Here is a 12510-nt window from a genome sequence, read left to right on the forward strand (position 1 = left end):
CATCAGTGTGTGTGTGTGTGTGTGTGTGTGTGTGTGTGTGTGTGTGTGTGTGTGTGTGTGTGTGTGTGTGTGTTTGTGCGCGTGTGTGTGTGCACGTGTAGGTTTTATTTTCCATTACCTCTGCCACAGATCAGGCCATTTTTTTATTTTATTATTGTTATATAAAAAAGCACTATTGTGGTGCAGGGTGGTGTGCGTTTTGTGTGCCAAGTTGCAATGTGGATTCTCATACTAAAGCCAAAGTTTTTTTTTAAATACATACTGGTATGTTTACATATATTTTGCTTTTCTATTTTTTTAAGAGCTCTTTATTGGGCAGTTGATGAATTTCACAATACACGTGGATACACAAGAATACCATGTTTGTGATAAAAAGATCTATGTTCAGTATTACAGTATGGAGGCTAATGGTGTGCTGGTACTCTCAAAACCTCTAGTCCATATTCCAGTGAGATATCCAGTGAATTGCATGAGCTACAGTATACCAAAAGAAAAGAAGATTATTGAATCCAAATTGATTTACAGGTGTTGTCATGCAAAGTTTAAGTTAATCAGAATTGGAAAACAGACTCTTTTTTTCAACTATGATCAAGAAATATATTAATGTTAAAGGTGCCGAGTTTATAAAAAGCTAAACGAGAAAAGTACGTAGGCTTTTAAGAGTAACGAGTAATTTAGCAATGCATTTCCGTACTCGATTACATGGTAGCCCGTGTAACCACATTGATTTTGTTTTGATTGGTTTATTGCCTGATAATAAAAACCACAATCAAAGTCTGCTTGCTATAACTGTTGTTGCTTCTGAAACAGGGCCACAATCTTGGATCAAATTTATAAAAACGGATAAAAAAATAAGAATAAAAATACAAAAAAAGACAGACAGCCAAACGGCAGACAAGCCTTTTTTAAAAAAAGAAGAAAAATAAAAGGGTAAAATGTACTTAAACCCTTATGTTTTGTTTTGGAAATTCCAGGGCCCTCTTCAGTGCTTTATGGTAATCTCTGTATTTAGTCACCTTCAGCAAATGTGCAAGCAAAGTTTGTGGCAGTTACTTATTATTTCAGTATTCTGGGTTTTAATAAGGTCAGACAGAAGAAAAGAATGGTTTTTTTACATGCAGCAGTGGGTCCGTGAGAGAGTTTATACACACACAATTTTTGAGAAACACTGCAATTTGATAGTTTTTAAGGAAGACAAAGTAAAGAGATTACTTCCCCTACCATTGGTCATGATATGATCCGAAATATAACATTGATGCTGACATGAGTCAGTAAGTATAGAGGACACATCCATCTTCATTCCTGTCTTCATATCTTCCATGTGACCGACCAGCCACCTCAGAGTCTCAAGCTGCATTTCTTTCCTGTGTCTGACCGAGGATCCCTGAAGCTGCTGTCCCTTCTTGTAGCTTTTTAGCAGTTAGTAAATAAGCTGATGGGAGCCCAGTCCAAGGTGAACAGTGGGGACAGTGAGAAATAGGATTAGCTTGAAGCCTAACAAGCATCCTGGCTGAGATGTGTTCATTAATATTACATCCATCTACAGGAGAGAGAGAGAGAGAGAGAGAGAGAGAGAGAGAGAGAGAGAGAGAGATGGAAAAATGTCCCCCATGCAGGGGCATTTTTTTTATAATCCAAAAAACGCGCACCAGATATGCATGTTTACGATTAGACAACATATTTGGATCGACTTTACACATCGCGGCGATGTGTATCAGGAGTAATGAGCCTTTATTGTAGGACTAGTGTTCTTACAGATGCTCTGCTGCATGCTGACAGATAATACTTCCGTAACAAAGACGTGTGTTTGTGCCAGGTGTGCAGCCTTGCAATGACATAGACCACTGCAGTGCAACCTTTACACGGAGCATCAGCTAAACAGACTTTAATAACACAGCCCCCCAACCCCCCCGAATGGAAAATATGCCCTTTAACACTCCATAATTATTGATTCAGTCATTCATGTCTGTCTTCTAATTCACGTCGTAATCGTTGATATGCACCTCAGGCTGAATGACAACAGAGAAATCCAGGCGATTAAAGGGTGACGTATTGAGTGAGTAATGGTTTGTGACTTGTGATTACACATGCAGCGATAATTACTGCGACCCTGGAGGGTTTCTGCGGACCCCTGCTCACATGACTCTACAGCATAACCCCTCTGACTCCCTCAGCTTAGTGTGCAAATTAAGAATCACTGTGACAGACTCACAGGGGAATTTTCCCCCCTGAAAGAAGACGGACAGTATAAACAAAATAACATTAAAAACAGCCCATGGCCTTGCCCGGAGCAATCTCTCGCTCTCTCACGTGTTTACTTTTCCCTCCTCACATTTCCTCATTTGACTCCACATTTATCCTCCCTTCATCTTCTTGCTCACTCACGCTACTTTGCTTCCACCCTTCCTCATTCCCTTCATCCTCTTACTCACAAGGCCTCCTCGCCAATTACGCTACAAATTTGACTGCTTGTGAATCATTGCATCCAGCTGTTAGGATGGAACACTGACTCACAGCCGGAGGAAGGGAGTCAGCCTTGGGCTCCACTGTCCAGTAAAAGGTCACGCTGAGCATTATGGCGGTTAACTACCTCAAGTTTATTGCAGTCAACACGTTGCATTAGCTGCAGCCAGGAGTAAACTCTCTGACAACACGCAGAAACAGTTTACAGTCAGGCCATAACCATCTCCAGGTACTCAGAGCCCTGTTTAGAGCACTGGTGCATGACAAAACTGGCCACTTGGTCGTCTTAGATCTCAAGTCTGTGCTATTTCAGGGAGTGCAACTAGAAGGATAATTCCACCACTGAATGAGAAGGCACAGATTTGTTCCTGATATAAGATCCACATGCAAACATATGTCTAATTGAATCCAGAGTGATTAAAAAAAGCATCTGGTACATTGTCCTGATGTTTTTGTAGCTCTTTTTCGATCCCGCCTATCTCAAAACTTTTCCTAAACTCAGCTTCCTTTCGTTTTATCTGTGTCTCCTCCTGTGTGATTGGTATAGATGTAATTAGGGAAATCATAACGGCATAATGACTTCTACCTGAATTGACCTCTTCATGAAAAAGTGTCTTGAATATTTTGCGTATTCTGTGAAGATTTGATTAAAACGCTGAACTGCCTGCTTGCTCTGAGAAAATCAATTGGATGAGAGTTAAAGGGTAACCAAGTTTTTTTCCAACCATATTTTCCCATGTTTTTATGTCTGAGTGACTGAATTGGTCCAGTATTAGGCAAGAACGCTGCAGTCGGCAGCGGCAAAACAAGCTACAAGTAAGTAAATAGGGCAATCGTCCAGCTTGTATTTACCTTAACAAATGTGCTGTTTTGCCACTGACAGATTCATATTAATATTCTTAGTGTCTGACAATATTATGGAAGGGATTTTCAAGGAGGTCTACCTATCTGTTAAATAGTAAGATCCTTAATTTAAACATAAACATCTGCAAAATTATGTTCCCCAAAACAATCACACTACATGTAAATTAACAGTAATTTTAGCATTATAAAAAACAATTCATTCAAAAACAAATGTTGTTGTTTAGTTTGGTTGAAATAATCACATAGTTTACCAATTTACATGTGAAAATATGTTGGTTATATACACGCTAAATGTATTACTTTAAGTGCAGTCTGGTGGGTTTAGAGTTAGCACTCCAGAGCTCTTTCTGGTTAAACAGAAACGTCTTAAGGTTGTAAACGTCTATCTCTAAAGGGATCCTTTTCATAATGTTGTTAGAGACTTAGAATATTAATCACTAAACATTAAAGCACTTTTGTGAGGATAATACAAGCTGTACAATAGCCCTAATAACCTACATTGTAGCTTGTCACGCCGCTGCCGACTGCCGTGATCTTGCTTAATACCGAACCAATGTCAAAGATTGTTGTTCCCATCAGTCCAAAAAAAGGTGGAAAAGTGCCCACTGTACTGAGCTGACAGGATGACCAAAACGTCTATTGCAGCTGTTGAGGGAGAGAAAGCCTAACACACAGCTGTCTGCTCCATGTCTCCAAGGACTAATTGAGCTTAATATGGACAGGGAGGGGTTGTCTTCAATAGATAGCAGCTGCCTGCTTGAAGTGCATGTATGACCTTGACAACGTCTTGTGGCTTGTTTACACATCCTCATTAGCCTGTAGCCTTGGTGGAGAAGTGGGAAGTGGCAAACAAGTTGCCAAACTAATGGCTATAAAAGGAGGAACATGTACTGGTAAATACCAGTGTTGTAGTATTGAAGATTAGTCTCAAGACTACTTTTTGAAGGTCTCGTCTTGGAACTGACCACAATTTTATTCAGTCCTGACTCGGTCTCTGATAAAGAGGACTCAGGATTTTATTTCAAGACCAGTCAACTGCAGGAAAATCACTTAACTGCCTGTGCATTGATTGATTCATGTGTTACCACCATTGCTTTAATTAGATGTAAAACTTCCTGCTTCAGATGTAACCAATAACATTTCTAATTTGAAATTAGTTACTGTTAACCACCTCTCCCTGTTCCCTTAATCCATTTTTGAGAAAGTGAAGGAAAAGGGAGACAGGAGAAGAAGCTCTGGCTGTCCGGCACTGGTCTGGTCTGGACTCAGTCTCGCCCCTGCCTTGGCCTTGGTCTTGGTCTTTACTTGGTCTCAACCCCTCGAAGTCTTATGCTTATGTTACACTCTTGTCTTGGTGATGACTTCTTTTCTGTTTAGGTGGTCACACACTAGTATATGCAAGGTGCTTTCATCCAGAGTATTCTCACTAGATGAAAAAAATTTAAGTGTAACACACAAAAGATAGATAACTCAAAGCATGGTTTTTAATAGTCCCATGTGATGTAAGATCTGTACCAAGGTCTTAAGCATCTTACTTTTCAGGGTACACTATGTGAACATACCTAAGTGGGGCTTTGCAGCTTTTGGGACTCAGTGCTTGAGCTATAAAGTGTGTCATCTTTTTTTCCCGTAGCCTACCTGTGTGACAGAGTTATTAATGAGCTGTGTCTGTATTTATGCACCTCATCTAACAGGGGAAGATGGGCTGCCTTCATTACTTTGAGTTGTGGGAGCCGTCCTGTCAAAGGAAATTTGAGTCTCGGCCAAGACGAGCGCTTCTTTTAACAAAAGGGGAAATTCATCAAGTGTTCATTTGGTTTGAGATGACGGGTCACGAAGGTGTCAGTCTCGTCTCCTCACACATGAAGCAAATGAACATCATGGAATCAGAAGTGTGTGTGTGTAAAATGGCACTTTTCCACTCTATGGTCACTGAGCGCCACACTGTGGTTCACAGCAGTTATTACCACATGTGACTGTCATAACCCAGTTACAGTCATGCCTCACAGATTTTTTAGAAGTAACAAGTAAGAAGTTTTTTCTATTTTTAATGACTTACCATCTAGTTGGTTTTCATCTTCTTTTTATGTAGAAAATGGTCATGTCTTAAGTGTGACTTTCTAAAAACTGTGGACAAGTTTGGTTTTTGTTGCGGTTGGATTTGACACATCATATTAAAGGCCTGGTAGAGGGGCATAACATAACCATTTTGAGGCTTAAGATTTAAGGAATAGGAATTAGTTACAGTGAGACTGTCAGAAAAAAAAACAATATTTATATTAAAAATGAAATATTGAATATATATCCAATACAATTCACTATTAATCAATTCAATACTTTCAGGGGTTTGCTCATACAGCCTTGCTTGGTCTTAAAACTGAGCATTTAATAATATCATGTAATTGTCACTTGTGGCAAAAGCTTAACTTTAAGGTTCGAGTTAGGGGAATGCATTATGTCAGCAGAGGGGTCCTCATTAGCCTGGAAATCCAGACACAAATCTGAAAGATTAAGGGTCTGGCAATCGAGTAATGAAAGTCGGCCACCTCCAGGGGCAGCACCAAGATTACATTTGAAAATCTCACTGCCCACAATTGGATAATACTAAGACCAATCACGTGATTGGTGCAGCTAGGCTACGAGGGTGTAGTTAATGAGCAGCATTACACGATGGCAGAGTAACTCGCTGCGCAAATTCAAATAGTAAGAGAACTCTGGATTTCTAGGGTAGGTATTTGTTTGCATCTGGAAATACTTATTTTCAAAGCTCAGCACAGATTGTTGCAAAGATAAGATAAGATAATTCTTTATTAGTCCCAGCGGGGAAATTGGGGAGGATCATCTGTGAGCACCAAACCATGAGTAGTTTTTTCCAATGTTTTGACAAAAATACATGTTTTAAAATGATTATCCCTCAAGCTTAAGCGCTGCCAACAAGTGTTTTTCTAAAGGGAAATTTCTACTTGGAAAATGTTTTCATAATCTATTTGAAATCTAATACGTAGAGGAACCATTACTTATTTTCATCTCAAATGAACACCTGCAGTCAGCTTCATCACAGGGGGGACATCTTTGGACCTTCAGGACACAAGAGGAGATGGTTTTACATATTGTCTGAAGATTGCTGTAAGAAGGGACAGACTTGCAGAGGGATTATTTCCTCAGAGCATACAGTTGGTGTGACGCTGGTGTGGCCAAATAAGTTAATTAAAAACACTTTTGTTGCATTTTGTTTTATTACAGTGTTGTAATAATTAATTGTGTTACTTTTTTAGACCTATGTGCATTGCTGTATGGTGCATATGATTTGGGCGTGTGATGGTACCCCCATGACACAGAAATATGAATAATCTGTAATGCTGTCGTTTGGTAGTGTCTTTATTTTCAAAATTGTACTTGATAGAAAAAGAAACTTTAGTCCTGGTGTATTAGTAGAGTGATATGTTTTTGATGCATGTATTATGTTAGTAAATGCAAATGTGAAGTTTGTGGTTAGAGTTAAAAAAGAAAGAAAGTATGTGGCATTTGGGTCTGTTTCCTTATCCAGTTTTTACTCATTGCAGCCAAGAAGTTTATAAAAGTGTTTACGAGTTGAAAAGTGTTTGTTAGATTTTGTAAAACAGTCATGTCCAACATTGTCTCGTAAAGGTTTTCACTTAAGCTGCCATTTGTCATCCTTGGTGCATTAATCACTCTATTCTTTATGAGTGTTACTTTCTAAATCATGGAAAATATATCACAGCCTTGTTAATCTCAGATGGAGTAGAATCCAAAATCAAGTAAAAATCTGCCCGCTTTGGTGCCTCTTTTCTTCTGCGGTATGGGCAATGGCTCAGTCATTTGTGGCTCAATTACATCTGGGAGACGTTATCAGGTTTCTTCAAACCGCCACCTCCCTGTGTGGTTTGTATTATCTCTGCCGACTGGGTGAAAGACCGTGGCACTGATAGCGTCTGAGCTGAATTAGATTTGGCAGCCTTTATGAATAGCAATTGTGACTAGTTCAACATTTGAATACTTCTTAATGTGATTTTTTGCACTCTGCTGACCTTGCCAGATGGAAAGAGAGCGCGTGAAGCAGAGAGAGAGGCAAAACAGTGAGTGAGAGAGTGGAGGAGGGAGGAAAAAGAAGGGAAAGCAAGTAAGCAAGAGGGACGGATAATGCAGATTAGGGCCTATAAAATAAATGAATAAGGTCTTACTTGAGAGGATGTAGGCTGGATGAAAGTAATTCCAGTGATGTGATGACGAAAAAGATGAATAATTTAATGAAGATGATTAGAATTGGGTAAAAAAAAAATTGTTTTCCTGCCCAGCATTAGAACATAATCGTTCAATTTATTCAAATGTAAACGTTTGCATGTGTATTTGCCTTTTCTTTTATACTGAGGATCTGTAGATTTAAGAGGCTTGGTCAAGTTTATTTACATGTTCTTCTGTTAATTCCTCAAGTATTTTTCACAAAGTCCAAAGATGGAGACTCCAACTAACATTCACTGTGAAAGTGTGTTTTATGTGTTTTCTATCTATCTGGATGGCAGCTGGTTCTCTGCCTTTGGCACAAGACATGATAAAATAGACTCTCGTCCTCATATGATGGGGAAAAATTGAATGAATGATCAGCATTTATACATTTGTATAAAGTAAGTTGAACAATTTTTGACTACATTTTTGTAACAGACTATACATTGTTCTTTTCCTGTGATTTCAGACTGAAAACCATAATGTACAAACACAAAAAAATTTTTTTAAACTAACAAATTAGAGCAAAACAGGAGGTGACAGATTGCTTCTGTTGGTCTCTGATATAGATTACCTAAAGACGCAGTATCTAAGAGAGCTAGGGCTGGATCAGCCGAATGGGAAAATGCACTACAGGCATAAGGCATAAGGCATATAAATTCACTACATCTGTCTCTCTGATGTTCAGCTTATAAATAAATCCATAAACTAAGCCGGCAATATAGAAATAACAAGTATATTCTATTTTGAGAGTAGATGTTCCCTTTATTTCTCTTAGTTGGAAGCGGGTTTTGCTGTCATGCTGTTTGTGCTCCACCAGAGTGCACAATTTTCCTTCCCAGGTTTGGGTTACAATCAATAGTTGAACCACACGGATGCTATTGTTGAAAAACCAGTTGAGAGGTTCCCTGAAGTTTTGCTTTTAGAGGAGCTAACTCAGTAACTGGTAGTAACTTGTGTACGAAACCTGTGTGTGTGTGTGTGTCTGTCTGTCTGTCTGTCTGTCTGTGGGTATGACAGGATGCCTTTTTTGCCCTAATAATGTTTTGTTTGGTTTTTTGTTTTGCATTGTTCTTCTCCTTCCCATTATAACGCACACTGCCCCTTTGAGTAGTGGTGATTTATCTGCAGGCATAAACTTGGAGAAGTGTTGGGAGAAGATCACAAAATGCATACAAAAACTGCTAACAAGGCAACAATTTGACTAAGTTTGACACAGTGTTTTTTGTATTTTTCGACAGCTTGATCTGTCGAATGGGCAGCATCCAAACAAATGAGTCGTTCAAAGCTTACTATTAGCAAAGAAAGGTGATTTGCTGTCACAGACTGTTAAACAGCTGCAGGAGTTGACATACTAGAAACGTTTGCCATCACTCAATGCCAAAAGCAGTGCCTGTCTAATGAGCTAAGAGAGGCTGTAAGTCGAAGGCCAATGACATGTGATGGCTTTAGCAGATTTATATCCATCATGTAGAAAATCTTCCCTGTGGGCATCCGCAGCATCCCTCTATCTCGTCTTTAAATGAGGGTCATTTGTTAACAGGCGGTGTTTTTCAAATGCCAGCAGAGATTGTCTGAGAATGCAGAGCACTTTGATCCAGTTGATGCATGTACTTCTTCTACAAAGCTCTTAGTATCTTAGAAAGGGTAATGATGTGCTAAGACTTCCCGAAGTTCCTAGAAACAGGGTGTATTCTTCTTAAGGAAATCGCCATGTCCAAGTTGACTGGTAATTTCTCTTCATCTTCCCTTCTCGCTAAGGAAACCTCAGCACCCGGGTCTTTAATTAAAATCAGTTTAACTGGACTTAACCAGCCCTCTGGTGCAGTATAGCAAGGGAAATGACAGTGGCCGCTTAACAGAGACTTTAATATATAGCAAGCAGTCCTTTGGGAAGATGTGTATGTTAGAGTTTTTACACTTTCTCCCACATATCAGTTTAAACATTAATTTTTTGGGCCATCAGGGGGCAACAAGCTGTGTTATAATTTTATATTGTAATATTATATGGGGCGTCCTGTAAGCTCAAGTAGTTGAGGGTGCGCCCCATGAGAGGCTCAAGTTGAAGTTGCAGGTCAAACAACCGAAAATGAGTTGGGCCATGATGCCCTGATGGTTCATGCCTATGAGTAAGTTTTCCCTTTACTCACTTGATTCAATGTTAATATACAGATAATGATTATAACTGTTTTAACAGCCTCATGGAGAGGTATTGTCCAAGTAAATCTACCTGAACGTTTCTGCCTTACTGAGGTGGTCCTGATGGAAACATTGAATATTGTTATTCAAATTGCAGTGAATAAAAAAGTTTCAATTGTCAGATTTGATCCTCTGTAGTTTTTAGAATTCACCACAAAACTTGAGGATCTTCGCATCTAACTGTAAACAAGAGGATTCAGATGAAAGGAAGTGCGACCTTTCCCACTAACAAAGGTTGCTAAACCCTGCATTTCATTCCAAAATATTAATGCTTCTAAATATAAAAGAATTGTGATGGGGAGTCTAGCTTTGCTCAAAGATTTCCTTCTCTTCGATGCTCATTAGTGAAGCCATTGAGTCAGGCGGCAGTATTAAACACAGTTGGCATTGTGGCAAGTCAATCCTGAATGTCACATTTTTGAGAGAGAGAGAGAAGTCTGAAGCATGAATAATATAAATGAATTATGAGTGATTCAAATGTCCTCATTTGGCTGTGATGTTGACTACATGCTTCCTGTTGTATTATTGAGGTCAGTTGTTGTATTAATCCATCATGGACACCAGATGTCCCTGCTATACTTAAAAAAAGGATTTTTCTCATTACCGTCTGCTGATGTTTGTAACATGTTTATTCATTCTTTGCTTTCTTTATCCAAAAAAACAATGTTTAAATGTGAAGAAAACCTGTGATAACAATAACGCCTTTTTAGAATGGATGACTTATAAAGCCCAGTGCATGAACCAGTAATAATATGCTCTCCGTTGATTTATTTAAATTTCTCAAAATTTGAGGGATTTCATCTTTTCTAAGTTTCAAAGCAAAAGCATAAAGATGGCCATTTGTTATTCTGGAGCATGTTGGAGCAGCAGCCACAGTTTCAGTGGAGAGTAATATTGATTGAATTCCTGCTATACTTCCATGGAGTTAGCTCTCAGGGCTTTTTGTTTCTAATGCACAATTCATCTCAGGCAAAAAATAAAACATGTTGTTATTCAACCCACATAACAATAATGTAATATAGTGAAATGGATGGCACAAAATCAACATCCAGGCTGCTTCCTTATCCTCGTCTCCCTAGCAACACAATCTTACTTTGCAAGTAAGATGAGGTGCACCTTTTCTGAAATGTGCCCAGAGGTTTTGGAGGAAGTGGAATAGTATTTGTATTCTAATATCACTGTATGCGCATGTGAAGTAAGATAATGATCAGACACTATCACAATTGCGTGGGTGGCTGCTGAATGCCAACTCCTTCTTGTCTAAATACTGAAGTGAGCTGTCACTGATACAGTGGCACCTTTAAACTCACAGACACTACTTGATTTCTGAGTTCGGTCATCTTTTAAAGGTTGGATTGATAGAAAATCTCAAAGTAAAGTGTGCATACTGTGTGACAATCTGAATTTAATTATTCCTAAAATAAAGTCAGGATCAATTATAAGCACTTTGGAAGAATTGTAAGAAAACATAAAACACTTGAATGACGTAGTGCCAACTCATTTAGCAATTTGGAAATTCTAGCAATATGGATGAAGAGGACAGTAAGCCTGTAATATCTCAACAACTAAGGGATGGACTGCCATGAAAATTGGTAAAGACAAATTTATGATGAATTCTAATAGCGTTCATCTAGCGCCTTCGTCAAAGGTCAAAATCTTCAACCAAGTACCTCAGTACAGCCTTACAGAGCCACTAGCACGGCTGCAGACTCCTCTTCGTTACTGTAAAATACTGTATATATCTTGAGTGACGTGAAATAAATGTATGAAATAATAAATATTTACATTAAATCCGATAATATTCAATTTCTGACAGTGAGAAATGATACTCATATCAGTGATTTGCATAATGTGTCCTCTGAAAAAAGAAAGACACCATTAACCTATGGTTTAGTGTAATGCTTTAGAATCGCTCCTAACATTATCATGAGATGCCATATTTGGGACAATTGATCATTTTTCAATTGATAGTCAGTACTAATTTTACCAACAACCTTTATTGCAGACATAAGTGTATAATGTATAATAACTAACCAACAATAAAACATGTTCAACTTCTGTGTGTGAAAGAGAAAGATACAAATGGAAACCCTATAATTTACATTGGTGGGTATAGATGGAACATTTTCTTTGACTCAGATAATCAGCTCATACATGTTGATTCATCACAATAAAAATGTGGTCAACATAACAAGTATACTGATTTTGAAAGGAAGAACTCTTGACACAAATCCAAACAGATTTGTCTGAAGAAGAGATCTTCAACAGGGAGTCTGGGACCCCTAGGGGGTCCTCAGACTTACTGCATGGGGCTCAGCAAATTACTGTGATTCTTTCTCAAAAATACACTTTCTTTACATGAATCCATCATATTATAAGTAAATATAAACCAACCTATTTGTAAAAGAAAAAACACATTTTACTGGCCTATAGGTAAGGTAGCCATCCACAGATACAGTTAATCCTGAGGGATCCTAGTGCCACATTTAGCTTATGTTTAACATAAAAAAATGATTTATAAAATCATGCCAACAATTATTATCTTAACAGCTTAGTATCCTACACACTAAATGGGTAAATATAAAAGCTGTGGGCCGTCTACACACGTTATTGTATTGCAAATGTAGCTAATATGGAATTTAATTTTAAACAATATACATAGTAGGGTGTCCCTAATCCGTCTCTCTCAGTTAAGGGATCCTTGTCTTAAAAAGAAAACACCTGGTCTAAAGTATGTGTGTG

General features: G+C 38.4%; 1 protein-coding gene and 1 long non-coding RNA gene across 7 annotated transcripts in view; one reads left to right on the forward strand and one right to left on the reverse strand.

The window, feature by feature from the left end:
* The window catches only part of LOC117937845, a 456187-nt gene that overhangs the window by 348808 nt on the left and 94869 nt on the right, over positions 1-12510 (reverse strand). The window lies entirely within an intron of this gene.
* The window catches only part of LOC117937837 (RNA-binding Raly-like protein), a 92942-nt gene that overhangs the window by 51539 nt on the left and 28893 nt on the right, over positions 1-12510 (forward strand). The gene's annotated exons all lie outside the window — the stretch shown is intronic.

The sequence above is a fragment of the Etheostoma cragini genome, chromosome 22, assembly GCF_013103735.1.
Source record: "Etheostoma cragini isolate CJK2018 chromosome 22, CSU_Ecrag_1.0, whole genome shotgun sequence".
In the NCBI taxonomy this organism is placed as follows: Eukaryota; Metazoa; Chordata; class Actinopteri; order Perciformes; family Percidae; genus Etheostoma; species Etheostoma cragini.